The sequence below is a fragment of the Rhea pennata genome, chromosome 7, assembly GCF_028389875.1.
Source record: "Rhea pennata isolate bPtePen1 chromosome 7, bPtePen1.pri, whole genome shotgun sequence".
NCBI lineage: Eukaryota > Metazoa > Chordata > Aves > Rheiformes > Rheidae > Rhea > Rhea pennata.
The window spans coordinates 18,467,167-18,481,366 of record NC_084669.1 but is presented as its reverse complement, the minus strand read 5'-3'; the positions used below and the strand labels follow the sequence as shown (position 1 = coordinate 18,481,366).

The 14,200-nt window shown below is 35.4% G+C and overlaps 1 protein-coding gene across 2 annotated transcripts in view; it reads right to left on the bottom strand.

The window, feature by feature from the left end:
• PLCE1 (phospholipase C epsilon 1) overlaps window positions 1-14,200 on the bottom strand; it is a 166,845-nt gene that overhangs the window by 82,683 nt on the left and 69,962 nt on the right. The gene's annotated exons all lie outside the window — the stretch shown is intronic.

Here is a 14,200-nt window from a genome sequence, read left to right as displayed (position 1 = left end):
CTGGTCTTAAAATTTGTTGCACTATCATCCTTACAATCACCAAACATTTTTTTTTTTTTTTTTTTTTGCCTCTCCTGCCTTTTTTTTCTGTAAATTCTTTCTGAGATTAGTAATTCTGTATTCAGCCTTATACATTTCCTTTCTCGCCACCTTTGCTGCTTTTGTTCCGCTAGTTTGCCAACCGATGTTGCCTGTGGCCATTTTCTTCAGTGCCATTCGCATAGAGAATGATTGATTTAATTTGACTGAAATCCCTCCTCCCTCAAATCTCCTTTCTATCATGACACCTATGGTGAACTGTTGCAGTTCAGATTCATTATTTTTTGTCCTGTTCCCAGCAGACACAAAGAACAGCCTGCTTTTCCCTTACTGCAATTATCATCTATCTGAAGACTATCACGCATGTCCTGACTTTTCTGTATATAGCAATCACTTTTTTTTCAATCTTTTTTCATATTTAGTATTTTCTAGACCTTTTCTTTCAGCTGCCATTTGCTGCCTCTCTAGTTGTTTCACATCATTTTTGAAATAAATGCTCAAAACTGGACAGTGATGACAAGATTGAGGATTGCTACACTGCTTTTATATGACACATTTGCTTCTGCATCCCAGTAAAATAGTGAACTATCACAATATGACATACTTAACTAAGAGACTGCTTGTGATGCACTGCAATCAAGTTCTTTTCTTGCAGACTGTTTTTCACTAGTCCTTCCACCCTCACGTACAGTGATATAATTTTCTGCAAAGTAGAATGAGGAAATAATACTTTCACTGCTCAGGAAATTATTTCATTATTGTATTTCATCACATAGAAATAAAATGTTTTAACACTAACCATATTCTACCATCAAATAAATGGCTGTAACTTCCATTCATTGTTGTGGCCAAAAGTAATGGAAAACAGTAATTTTGTTTGCTTTTAAAAAATGCAATCAATTTCCAAATTACGCAAATATTGAGTTTGCTGAGGACAAAATTTTGTATCAATGAGTATGTGATGCCCAATGTGTTTACTGTTCTTTAACTTCCAATCACATGAGAGAGAGAGTTCAAATATGCAGGAACATAGTCCACAAAAACTTTCTGTAAGTCAAATAAGACATGAATACAGAACAACTACTTTCAGGCTTTTTATGTGACTTTTGGAAAATAAAGAAAGAGATTATGTTTTTTCACAGATGTAGCATTTTATAAGTAAAAATAAGTATTTGTTAAAAAGAAAATATTTTTGAAGAAGTTAACATATTAAACCCCAAAATGCTGCACAAAACTTTTGGAAAAAATGATTTCCATTGAAAGTTTCATATTTAAGTGACTGAAATGTTTACGAATTTGTTGAATTTATCCAGTATTTTAGCCAATTAGTTCATAGATTTTATAAAAAAAACAGGACTTAATATTTTCTGAAACTGATGTATATTTCTTCTTTTTAAAATGATAGGATTCCACAAAAATGACAAAAGACTATCCTTCCTTTCAAGATTCAAAGTAAGATTTAGGTTGAGGATTGGTTGTTTTTGCTCACATAAAAGTCTAGTATTTTTTGGTTTATGTAGGAAACAGAAATCTTAGGTATTTACGGAGTTCTAGTTGAATCTCTGCATACTCTACCTTTTAATATGTCTTCATTTTTCCCTGTCATCTTTTATAAAACAATTCAATCTACATATGGCTATGAAAAAATTCTGAAGTTTTTCTCCTGAAGACTAAGTTCATATGCAAAATCCAACTGCTGATACCATCATCAAGACAACCAACTCCCCGAAGTCATCACCTATTTCCCTTCTGTGTTCAGTGAACCTATTTAGATAATCTGTTGACAGCTTTTAGGTTTTAAATTCACAAATCCCTTACTTAAGCAGCAGAGGATAACTATGGGTTTAATTTTAACCACTTAAAATTTAAATTTGACCACTTCATGGCCATTTCAGGACAATGCACTACAAAGACCTAAAACCTAGAAAAAAAAATCTGCTTTGCTTTCTTTTTCTCTCTAAAATTGAGGATAATAGTAAGCTGAAATTATAACTGAATTATTTCATAGCCCTTTAGTGGACGATACCACAAAAAAGTTTCTAAAAAACAAATTACAAGTATATTTTCTCAGTCAAGAAAGTATCTGTGCCTACACTGACACAAAACCACAACTGATGACTGTTAAATAACTCTTCTCAGGAAATACAGCAAAAGCATACTGACCAGTCTATTTCTTCATCCTTTAAACTTCAAATTAGTTATTGCACTGGTTTCGTAGTTAGAATTATTAATGTCATAATGGCCTGTTATGGTTTTTGTTATGATTTTTTAATTCATTCACCAACAAAAATGACTTTTTAAAGACTTCTAAAAGACGAAGTTCTTAGCCTTAATACATAAGGAGATTGAAGGGCTCAAGATAGTTAAGTACATGTAAGTAAACTGGATATTTGGCATGTTACGCTGTTCTGAAATTTGTTGGTCTCACTACTGTCCCAGTGGCTGCTGCTCCATAGGTGGAAGTGGCAGGAAATCGTGTCCCGGCAAAAAAAGTCTAAAGTCAAAAAATCATATATAGTTCAAGGGCTTTAGGCACAGGTATTTTCAGAACTGGGGCCCAAAGACAAACACCGTCACCAATCTGAATTCTACTTCTGAAAACTCTGCAGAGGAACAAGTTATGAGAAAAAAAATCTTAAATGCTTAAAAAGGTCATGTTACTCTTGACAAGTAAATACAGGTGGGCAACTTCTCTAAATCTAACAGCAACATATTAAAAGGCATTCCAAACTTTAATTAACTTCCAGATTAAATTTCCTATTTTCTCCAATGAATAATGCTCTCAGAAGACACCACTTCTTGTTGTGGCAATATAGGAAGTCAGAAGACATGTACTTTACTCCACAATATCACATAGAAGAGGAACTGAAACAATGATGTGGATGAGGGAGAGAAGAGAGGAAAGCTAATGAAAGAGAATCGGATCCACCCCACTCCTAGGAGATTTAAATATTTGATTTCACAAAGAAAGCCAAAAATATGCATGTAACTTGTTGTTGCCGGTTCATGAGAAATAAAGTATAAAAGCATTTAATTACTGTAAGAGCATGCAAAGTGCTTATAATTAACCTCAAGAAAATTTTGAAGGTACTTTCAGCCTCAACTTGTGTTTCCAGTTCTTTTGTTACTGCTCTGATACTTTGTAAGTAAATTATTTGCACTTTTGTGGGTTTAGGTTTTTGAGTTTGATAATCTCATTGACAATTTACTCATTTCAGAACTGTTAAAAGATGTGGCAAGGCATTTTTATATATACAACTAATTCCAAAGAAAATACTTAGGTATTAGAAAAGCATGTCAATATAGAAGTCATTTAAATAAAAAAACAAACAATGCAAACTATCAGAACTTCTTATATCAGCTACTATTCTAGAAAATGAATTCCTAATTCTATCTGAATTCAAAACCAGAAAAAACACAAATCAGTCTATCAAAGCCAAGGTTTGAGCTGAATTTGTAATTTTTACATTTCTTAAATTAACTAATAACATTTTCCGTCAATTTTTCTTAATCCTATTAGGTATCTCACACTGGTTATCGCTTACTGAATGAAGAGATTAAAATCCTATGATTTTGTAATTAATGCAGATATAAATGATGTATAGGTTTTCTTTCGCGTTCCAAATCACTAAAATGAAAATAAAGGTGTAGGGATAAGGGTAAAGGGATATTTTCTTTTTGAAAGGTAAATGTTTATCTAATAACCAGTTTAGAGAAGTGTGAGGGTTAGTCTAAAACATACTAGAATATAATAATATAACTACGTATTTTCCATGCATATGGAAGACAAATGATGTTCCATATATAAAGACATAATTAACACTGACTCAAGTTATACATATCAGATTAAGCAATGTAAATATAGGTGTTTCTTTATGATTTGTTAGTTACAATATATTTCCTTTACATGTTGCTATGCACTTACATCATTCAAAAAGGAAAAAAATTAAGCTGCCTTAAGCATCCACAAAACACAAATTCATTACAAATTATAAACATATACTGAGGATACTCAAACAATGGCTTCTATAAGAACAAAAGCAGAAGTGAATTTACATACAAAAATATGTTGCTAACTTGCAACATTTGAGTAAACTATAAACTTATAAAATAATCAATTACCTTACTCTAGCACTTATATTTAGTCCAGTGTTTTTCATACGTCACTTATTTTTGTAGAACAAGAAGCAAAGGAATATCTCAGAATAATATTTAAGTTGTCATTGAAATGGTTGCAGTAAGAATCAAATAAATGCAAAATATGTATTTTGTGTTTCAACTTGTTTGACATGGAAAATGATATAAATACTTACAAGTAATTTAGATATAATTTGCAACACAAAATACACACTTAAGTGAGAGATCCTTACATTTCATAATGTTTATATGAAATCTCTACTTCATTTTCCACATAGAAATAGTTTTAAGTGTCCTTAAAGCATTATTATTAAATGTATACATTATAGATCCAACATTAGAGCAAAAAATTCTACCTTATCTACATCTAACTCTGCAAATAAAACTATCACTTTAAAGTCTTAAACATAGCAGGACCCTGTATTTTAGGAAAAAGAAAAAAAAAAGAAAAAAAAAAAAAAAACAAAACACACTTACCAGTAAAAGTGTCTTCCATTGAATCTTAGATTCCCCCTAAAATGCCAGAAGAGCAGGTACTTTCAGTATCACAAAAAGAGTGTGCACTGCACTTGCCCAAGCTAACAGTCAGGCAACAGCTGCTCAGTTTAAAGCTACAAACTGCGGCAAAACGCATAACTGACATGCCTTGCGTAAGCCGCGAGGAAGACTTGCGTTTGGCTCGCTCACAGAAAGGTCAGGTTACCCACCTCCCCAGATAAAAGTTGAAACATTATGATTCAGATGGAAGGAAGTTTAGAAATTAAGGACTAGCACAACATCCTGCTAAGACTAAAAGCATTTGATTCCGACAGTACCATTATAAATAAAAGCCATTTTAATTTTGCTGGACTTCTGTCTTTAAACATCATATATGAAGAAGTAAGTTAGCCTACACCCAAGCTTTTGCACAAGTTTTATCAGTGTTGTTTAAACAGGCCAAAAGTAATAAACTGAGTTAGTTTTGTTTTAGGAAACTTTACTCGAAGCATTACAAAAACTGCAGCATGGGTTTCTGTATTAGCAAATGCTCTACCTTTACAGCTATTATGTATTCTGCACTAGTTTCTCTAATAAAATGAAATTGCATTAGCACTAATGGGACAAAGGGCTACGGCTTAGGCAACAATGCAAAAAACTTCCTTTGAGAAGCAAAGGAGAAAACCTCCCCAAGGCTCCAAGAGTATGATTAACTGTAAAAAATTACAATTTAAGGGACTTGAAAAGACAACATAGTCTTTTAGGCTGCATTTATGTTAGTAAACTATACAGACTCCAAAATTCTGCTTTGGTCCTTGCAGCAATTCCTATCAGGATCTGGCATTTTTATCACTCTCTCTCTTCATTCTAACCTTAGCTCTGTCTACATACGGTTTACATCACTTTAACAAGCAGCAGGACGGCATCAGTGGAAAATTAGTTATGAAATTTGCTAGAGTACACAAGGTTTGAAAAGAGTACACTACCACAAGAAACCTTTCTCCATTTCCCCAGGAAGTCTGAGAGAGTGATCTGTGCAGAACTGGAATGCAAGTAATACACTTAGAGCCACTTTGTTTATATGGTGAATATACGTCTTTTCTGAAAAAACTCTACTGAAAGAACTGTCATGGAACACATCCAACACACCACCATGTTTTCTTTTCATTGATAACACTAGCATATTCTTAATCGGAAAAATGGCAATTCAGCGTTTTTTCCAACTTCCTGTTGAAAACTATTCCATTTATGTTTCTGAAGAACTCATATTAAATATGATAATAAGAACCATCATGGAAATACAGTATAGGATATTAAAATCAACTTTATTCATTAATTTTATTAATGCTAACTATCTATAAAATGCAAAATAAACAATTAAACATTTCTCACCATTATAGAGTCAATACTAAAGAATTTCCACACAATTTATAAAAGCAAATATCTGAAAATCTAAAGAAAAAAAATCTTTAGTTCTAATAAGAAAACTGTACAGTATATCTTAGAATTTAATCAAAAGATTTGTCGCTGATTTTAAATAAAATAACATCATACTATATATGTGTTGGTCTTCTAATTTGTTTCCTAGAAACAAAACTTCAAGGGAATCTTTAGTGATGACTCAATGGTTTGAGGTCCTTGGGGTTTTTTGCTTTTGATTGACATGCTAACATAAACATACCAAAGAAGTCCTGTTCAACACTTTAAAAAGTTCCCATGGACATTACTTTTACAAGGCCCATTCAAATAGATGTTCAGACTTTAAAAACAATAAAATGCAATTTAGAGATTAACGATCTGCATTTAGAATTCCACTTCATTTTTTCTGAAGACTAACTACTCTTCTTCGCACATGTGTGAAATTTGGTTTTGAAACTAACACTATTGGTTTGCACAAACTTCTGATCTCTTAGATATCACCCACAGACATATTAGCAAATCCTTTGCTCCCTACCTCAAAACAAAGCTCCAACAGCAGGGTCAGACTCATGGAGTGCATTTACAGTCTTTTCTGCTGGTGGAAACAGCAGCTATAGACTATCAACAGAAAAAATGCTGGAAGTAGAGACTCAGCTACACGGATTAAAGGTTCATCTGCTTACAAACTGCCAAAAGATATAACTGGAACTAAAATCTACTATAAAATTATCACAAATTCAGTTCTGTTTCTTAGCTGCTTAGCTCTTATATTTGTTAGTATTTCCAGATTCATATAAAAATGTACCTTCCTGTACCTTTTTATAGATGGTCTTTTGGGAGTTGTTTTTATGGGTATTTGAAGGGGGGGAGTTGCTACTTATTGTTTATATGCTACTATTAGTTAACTTCTTAGATCTACTGCCTTTCTTGAATCTACTGCCTGATTCAACTATGTATCTTTGCATCTGACAGTAATATATGTCACCGTAACCACAAAGAAAACTGTAAGGGCAGGAAGAGCTATGCTGGAGGAGCTTAATTGTTTGTGCCCACAATGTATTACGCATGCTGAATTAAAAAAAAAGTTTTTGCTAAATTAATGTTGGAAAGGGTCTACTTCTCTTGCTCTTGCCATGGCCCAACTTGGCTGCATGTAGGGCCTGACAGGCCTATGAGACTGTTTGCAGGTCATCTGCCCATCTGTCAAGTTATGAAGACAAGCCTAGTAGCTGGCTTCTGTAACTCCTCCAAGCATCACTTGGCTACAGCTACACTCCCAAACCCTTTTTGCTTTCGCCAGCTCAGCCTTCACCTGTGCTTCCTGTCACTGCATTCCTAACTCACCAGATAACCTGAGCTTGTTGCTGGTCTTCCTCCTCTACATCCTGGAGCCTACCTGGTAGCACGAAACCCCTGGTTTCCTGACCCGCACACATGCCTTAGGCCACATTATCTACTTACCATCTGGTCTGCCACTTCTCATGGATTTGATTTCCTCTCCTATAGCACGTCACCTGACCATGTCACGTCATCTATGGCATAGATTTGCATCTATGCCATAGATGCATAGATGGCACGTCATCTTGCCATAGATTCTCTCTTTTCAAGTTACAATCGGCTCATTCTGACAATACTTAGGCTCTGCCACCCACTCAAGCTGGCCATAGCTTTGGAGCCCAAACACACATACATCCTAGCTAAATTGCTTTGGCCCTCCAAAATCTGTGCACATAAAGCTTACATAGCCCATGACTCTAGTATACAGCTGTTAGACAACTGCCTCAGCTTCAGAAATCCTGGAAACTCCTCAGTAACACTGAGCTTTAGTAGTGGGAAAAGCCATACAGCTTTGAGTCCTGTTTGCTACTCGATTTTTGCCTAATGACAAAGTCTGATTATAGAAAAAAAGTCATCTCTGAATACTGAGGAATGAATGAAAAAGGAGATTTTCCTAAAATCAACATATTCTCCCTGTATGTTCATGACAAATGAGTTTTCTTTTATTCTTGGCCAAAAATTGTTTTTGTATATCAAACAACTTCTGGCTGCCCTTTTTTCAGCAGATGAACACCAGTGATCAAGGTAAGTAGTTTAATATATATCATTTAAGAAAGTCATATCAAATTTAAATAGCTTTGAAAGATGCTAAACAAAAAAAATTTGATATATAATGTTTGTTGTGTGCTGAATCCGCAGAGATCACAGACACTTTTTACTCCCCGCCCCCCGACTTTTTTTTTTATTATAAAGCTACAGAAGTTATCTTCTAAATGGCAGTGAGGGAGGAAGGGTTCAAGTTTTTTGGTAATAACAGCTTTGGATACAGGTATCAAATACATATCACAAACGTTTTCACATACTCTAATTCTTTGCTTAAGATAAAAAAAATCATTTTGTGTTAAAAAAAAAGTCAACAACACATGAACTATGACGACTGAATCTTCAGATAGGTTTCCCGTGAAAATTTTGGCTCATTAACAACTGTGAACAAACTTTCTCTAACAATCGCTCTGTAAGCGGCAGAAAAGGCTGAGAATGTTGGATTTCCTTTCTCTGGGAAGAAATTTGTTCTCAATCCTATTGAAACACATTCTCAAAAGCTCTTACTAACCAGAAATTCTAAATTACATTACACAGACAATGTCTTCAGGACTGTTGAGAAAAAATTATGATCTCCACAGTAAGAAAAATGATGACAAGAATGTGAAATTTCACCAACCAGCTGTGGGAACTCCAGGCATCGGTAGTTCCCGAGCACAGACCCGAGATTGGACTCTCAAACTATTCCTAGACTATCAAGGATCTGAGCTGCAGCTCCTCAGTTGGGAGCCTGAAAGCTCTGAGAGCACCCGAGAGCAGGGCTTCCAGGCCCAAGAGGTAAGTGTCTTATGGAGCAGGGCCTTCAAGGCTATTTAAACTCCTGTTTCCATGACATAAGTCCAGCAGCTCTGCTTCAGTTGTCAGTCTCAAATCCACTTGACTCGATCCACTTCAGGCTTCTGAGGTTTGGTATACTTGGAAGCCTTCACATGAATTGACAAAGAGTTGGGGCAAATCTTCCAGCAACGCTACAAGCCACCATATTAGTGACTCAGAGCATTTAGGGAACTTAGCTATTGAATAAACCCTCATAACAGTATTTCCAGGAGCTGGAATACTCATGACTGTAAGGTTCATTGCTCTGGTCCCCAAGTGAACTCTTAAAGCACTGAGCGTAAGAACTTGCAACTTTCTCAGTACTAAGGAAGCATAAGGTGAGGGGACTATTGCAAAATCAGGGACTCTGTGTTTGCAGAATCCCCATGTCCAGCGCAGATACCACATAAATTGCTTAATTACAGAGCCTATAAAGGTTTTGACAACTCTTCCTTTTGAATCATAAAAAGACACTTATTAAAGTAATGGGCTTCTCTTTAAATACATTGTGCAAGAGAGATTTTATTGTTCCTAGAAATTGCAAACTTATTGGAAGAAAACTAGTGGAACATTATCTGGTTCAAAAGAGGTTCTCCAAGCATAAAACCAACAGACCTTGATATCTTTTCAAGATTGACTGATAAAGACTAGTTTTAATTGCAACAATAAAAGAAATAGTTAATTTTTTTACTCTAGATTTGCAACTATTTCAAAATTGTGTCCACAGTTTCAGGTCTGTATTGAAACTTAACTTGTGGTAGCAAAGCTGAGGACTGGTTTTATCTGGTAGAAGATACACATCTACTTGACAGAGACATTGGTATCATGCTACATGTCTTCAGCACAAGACTGGATTTGCTGCAGTGAAGTCTGTACGTGGCTATACCTTCAGAAATCTTGAAGTGTGGAATTCAGCAGTCCACTCACTAAGATCTGTCCTGTATATCCCATGTGCATTGGCTTTCTACTTGTTTCAGTTTGAACTTAAGTTATCCACCGTATAATGTTCTAAATGGCTTGTGATCTTTTTAACAGAAAAAAGTTCATTCTCCTTCATATTTGTGTCCCAGAGACCAGCACAGGAGCACAAGCTAGATTTTTTTCATTAGTAAGAGAAAGGAAGAGAACAGACCGCTCTCCAAGCAAGCCTCTCATCTCTGAAAAAAGCATCTATTCCTGGTCTGAACAGCACAGGTCCAGCCCATGTTGGATGTGCTCCTGTGAGTGTTTCTGTGAACACAGGAGAGCAAAAAAGAGTTTTGTGCTCTGCTGACTGTTTTAACTATCTCAGTAATGTATGGTGGGAACTCATATGTTCTAGACACAAAACAGGTACACCTTTGTGTTTTTTCACAACTCTAGAAAACATAAGTAAAAAGGCTGGCAGCAATTCTGAATACCACAGAATTTTAAAATGGCACTAAAAATGCAGTGCCCACAAAACCAAAAGGCATACAGGGAAGCAATCAGGTTCTATACCTGCTGTCTAGCCATATGCCCTGTAAATAGTGACATTTTACAGTTTACAGTTGTACAGTGAGCTGTATGAATACACTGAACCTGTAAATCAACTTAGTAAAACACTACAATATTAGCGAACTTGTTTAAGATTATTATTTTTACAAGCAGAATAAAATCCTTTCCTTTCAGGTTTAGATGGAAACTTTTTCTCATCAGAGAGCTATCACCATCACTGAACAAATTGCATAGGTGGATTACTCAAATTTCCCTTTCAGTACAGTCACACATTTGTCACTCTCTACTTCCTCCAGCATGTAACATTTCTCCAACAGCACAAAAAAAAAGAGCTTCCAAAAAAACACAGTCTGTATACAATATTCCCCAGCCCTGTAAAAAGAGTCTGTCTAAGCTGTTTCCTAGTTTGGAAGACAAGGAACTATGCTGAATTAAAAAAAAAAAGAAAAAAAAAAAAAACTAGCCAATAAACTGAAACCAACCATTTGTTATCTTTACGTGCAAGATACCTCATTTAAACTAAATCTCCTTTCACACAATTATTAAAATACCTTTTTCTTCAGTATCATTTCTCACTGGTAATTTTAAACAAATACACAACCTTCCTTGTCCCAAACCTTTTTACAAAACAAATTTAGAGTTACCCAAACAATCCATATTCTTCAATCAAATAAAAACAGAATCCTCTTGTACTTAAGAATATGTTTGCACAATGCCTTCACAAAGGTAATGATATGTTTAAATAAAATGTATGACAATGTATACAGGCATTAAAACTGAAAACATTTATCATAGCATCTTCTAAACATAATAGAATTTTGCCTATGTTGTACATAAACATTTTGACAAAGTCCTATTAACAAACTGAAATGCACAGTATGTATTCAAATAGCTAAGGCTTTTTAGAGATCTTTAACTCAGGATATGATTTGACAAAACGAAGCACTCCATAGCTGTAATAGTTTAAGCTGACTTTGCCCCTTACTATTTCCCCCTTTCACAGAATTCTTTTATGCAAAAGAACAAGAACCCAGGAAGAAGAGGAGAGGCAAAGAACAGTTTACACAGGAATTGTCATTTAACATTAGTTCACAATCTCAGATGTTTAAGCTTTTACTCTAGCACACACGAATACTTTTTGGTGTCTAATACTGTATGTAAAGTGCAATATAGCAAATCTTCAATAGTGTAAAGCTTTTAGCTTTTAAAATGGCTTTATGCAGTGTATCTTTACAAGTAAAATATCTGTTGAACTGGATTCACCACACAAATATTTTACTATAATTACTTAATAATTCATCACTTCTTTTAGCTTTTATTTACAATGTCTGTAGGTATCAAAATGTAAATAGGATCTATAACATAAAGGAATCTTGACTGCAAAGTTTTTTTTCTGAGTGGCAGAATCGCAACTAGATAATTCAGAAATTCCTTTATTTATTTCTATGTAAAATAGCAAATTACTTTTGAAGGCACTTTAAAATAAATGTATATAATCTTTTGTTTTCATAATGTATTCCAGTTCCATCTATGTCAATGTTATTGCTGTTCACATTTTCATTTGCTAGTGCTTCCTTTTATTTTATTCAAGTAATTGCACAATACCAATTGAATTTGGGCATGCCTACTCTGTGCAATGAACTATGGTGCAATGATGCTGAACTATCACTATCTCAGCTAGTGCCACAACCAGAAATACTAATATTTTGAAGGATTTTTAACTGGGACTGCCTATATTGCTTTCACGCCAATTTCCAGAGGGGATTTCCCTGCCTCATGAGAACACTCCAGTTCAGGTCTGAATGAGTCAGCCACAGGTCAAGTGCCTGTCCTTTCACTGCCTGAGAAAAACAGTAACAAGAAACTCTTGCGATTCCTGACCAGAACAAGGATGACAAAATCAGAGAGGGGTCTTCCCTCCGTTCTTCCACAGGCTGAGCAATATGCATCTAAAAAGATGCAATGCTAAATTTCCTGTTACTGATACTAATTCAGGCTAGCACACAGCACTGAAATTACTACACTGGCACCCAAAACCTCTGACTGTCAAAGCAGGCACTTGTTTTCCATCTGCTGGATCTCTCTACAACATACAACACTTATGTATAGAGCTATCTTGCCAGAGAAAAACTGGCAGAGTCTTCAGTTGCACAATAGTTTGGAGCGTTACAGTCCATAAACGCTGATGGAAGTATCACCTTCACTATTAAACCATGCTAGTAGTTTATTTCCCTTTCAGTGTATTTCCCTTTCTACAACTCCAGACAAGTGAACTTGTCAGATGACACACTGTATCCTATGATAAATACTCCACTGCATTTGACAACAGAGCTGTTATTAACGTCAATTAAAAGTTCTCAGGTCTGGATGATGGCAAACCATAATTGTAGTTAAATCCAAGAATAAGAGAGGATTCTGGACAGATGAAAATAACCCTTTTACAAATCTGCGTGGACAGTGCAATTTTCTTTCTTGAAAGGTACACCCACGTATGATCAATGTGGCTCTGACTTCAGAATACTCTTGGATTCCTTACTGAAGGCTAATAACACCTCCAAGTAACACTCTCCCTAAGTGATTTTAGAGAGGAGTCTGTCTCATTCTGAGGAAAAATAACTGTTGTTGATATCTTTGTCATTTCTTGGCTATATTATATCACTGTGACATACCTGAAAATGAATGTTCAACATTCAGAAGACTATAGAACATTTCCTCATTAACAGAGACTGCTAGAGTAAATCAAATCTGATCTCTGCTCTCTACACAGACTTCCCATGGAATTTCAAATCAAGTTCAAGATCTTGGTGTTTTTTTTCAAGTACTCAGTTGCTTGAACTCAGAATATAACAAAGCAAGTGTATATATAATATAGGGCACTTTTGAGATCCCCAGACTAGTGCAAAGTGTGCTAGTACACAGTGCAAACACAAGCACCTACTAACTCAGGCTCTAAAAAAAGATATGGCCATATTACACATCAGTGAGATACTGCTCAGGGTGACTAAGTTGCTTCCAGTTTCAGACCTCAGTCAGTTCTGCCTATAGTTCTCAGATGACAAGTTGAGCTTTTTGGTCCCCTTGACACACTGCCCTTGGAAGGCAGATCTTTGTACTGAGGGGACAGAACATCCTTAGGGTCTCATCCAAGACTGGGACATCAGATCCTCTGTACTCTCTTCTCTCACTCTGTAGGCAGGAAGTCCACTACTCTGCATCACCAAGTTCAGGTCTTTAACCTTGCTCTCCATAGATGCCACAGGAACACATATGCTTGTTTTTGTAAATCAATCATCTCCTCACCCCCAGAACAAATTAAAAAACAAACGAAAGATAAAGAAAAAACAATAGGACATAGCATTGTACATACCTCTGTTTCCCAGAGGACATTCAAAACAGATACGTGAAGGTTAGTCATGCTGCTCATCATGCTACTGAAATTCACTCAGATGTTAGCTTCCCACCTGTACCTGCTGTTCTTATACCATTTTAGTGCCTTTCTCTGTAACTTGACTGACCTAAAGAGAAACTAATTAAAACCAGAAAGGTCCACTCATAGGGACTATATCTTGATCTGAGTACAAACTATACCATTAGTTGTCTGTAAAAATAAGGTCAATGTCTGCATTAAGAAACTATACTGAGAATTCTGCAATGATTTTGTCATATTCCTGCACAACTTCTGGGCAAGCCATGATACCTATGTGCTTCATTTCTACAATTGTGCAACAGAAATATT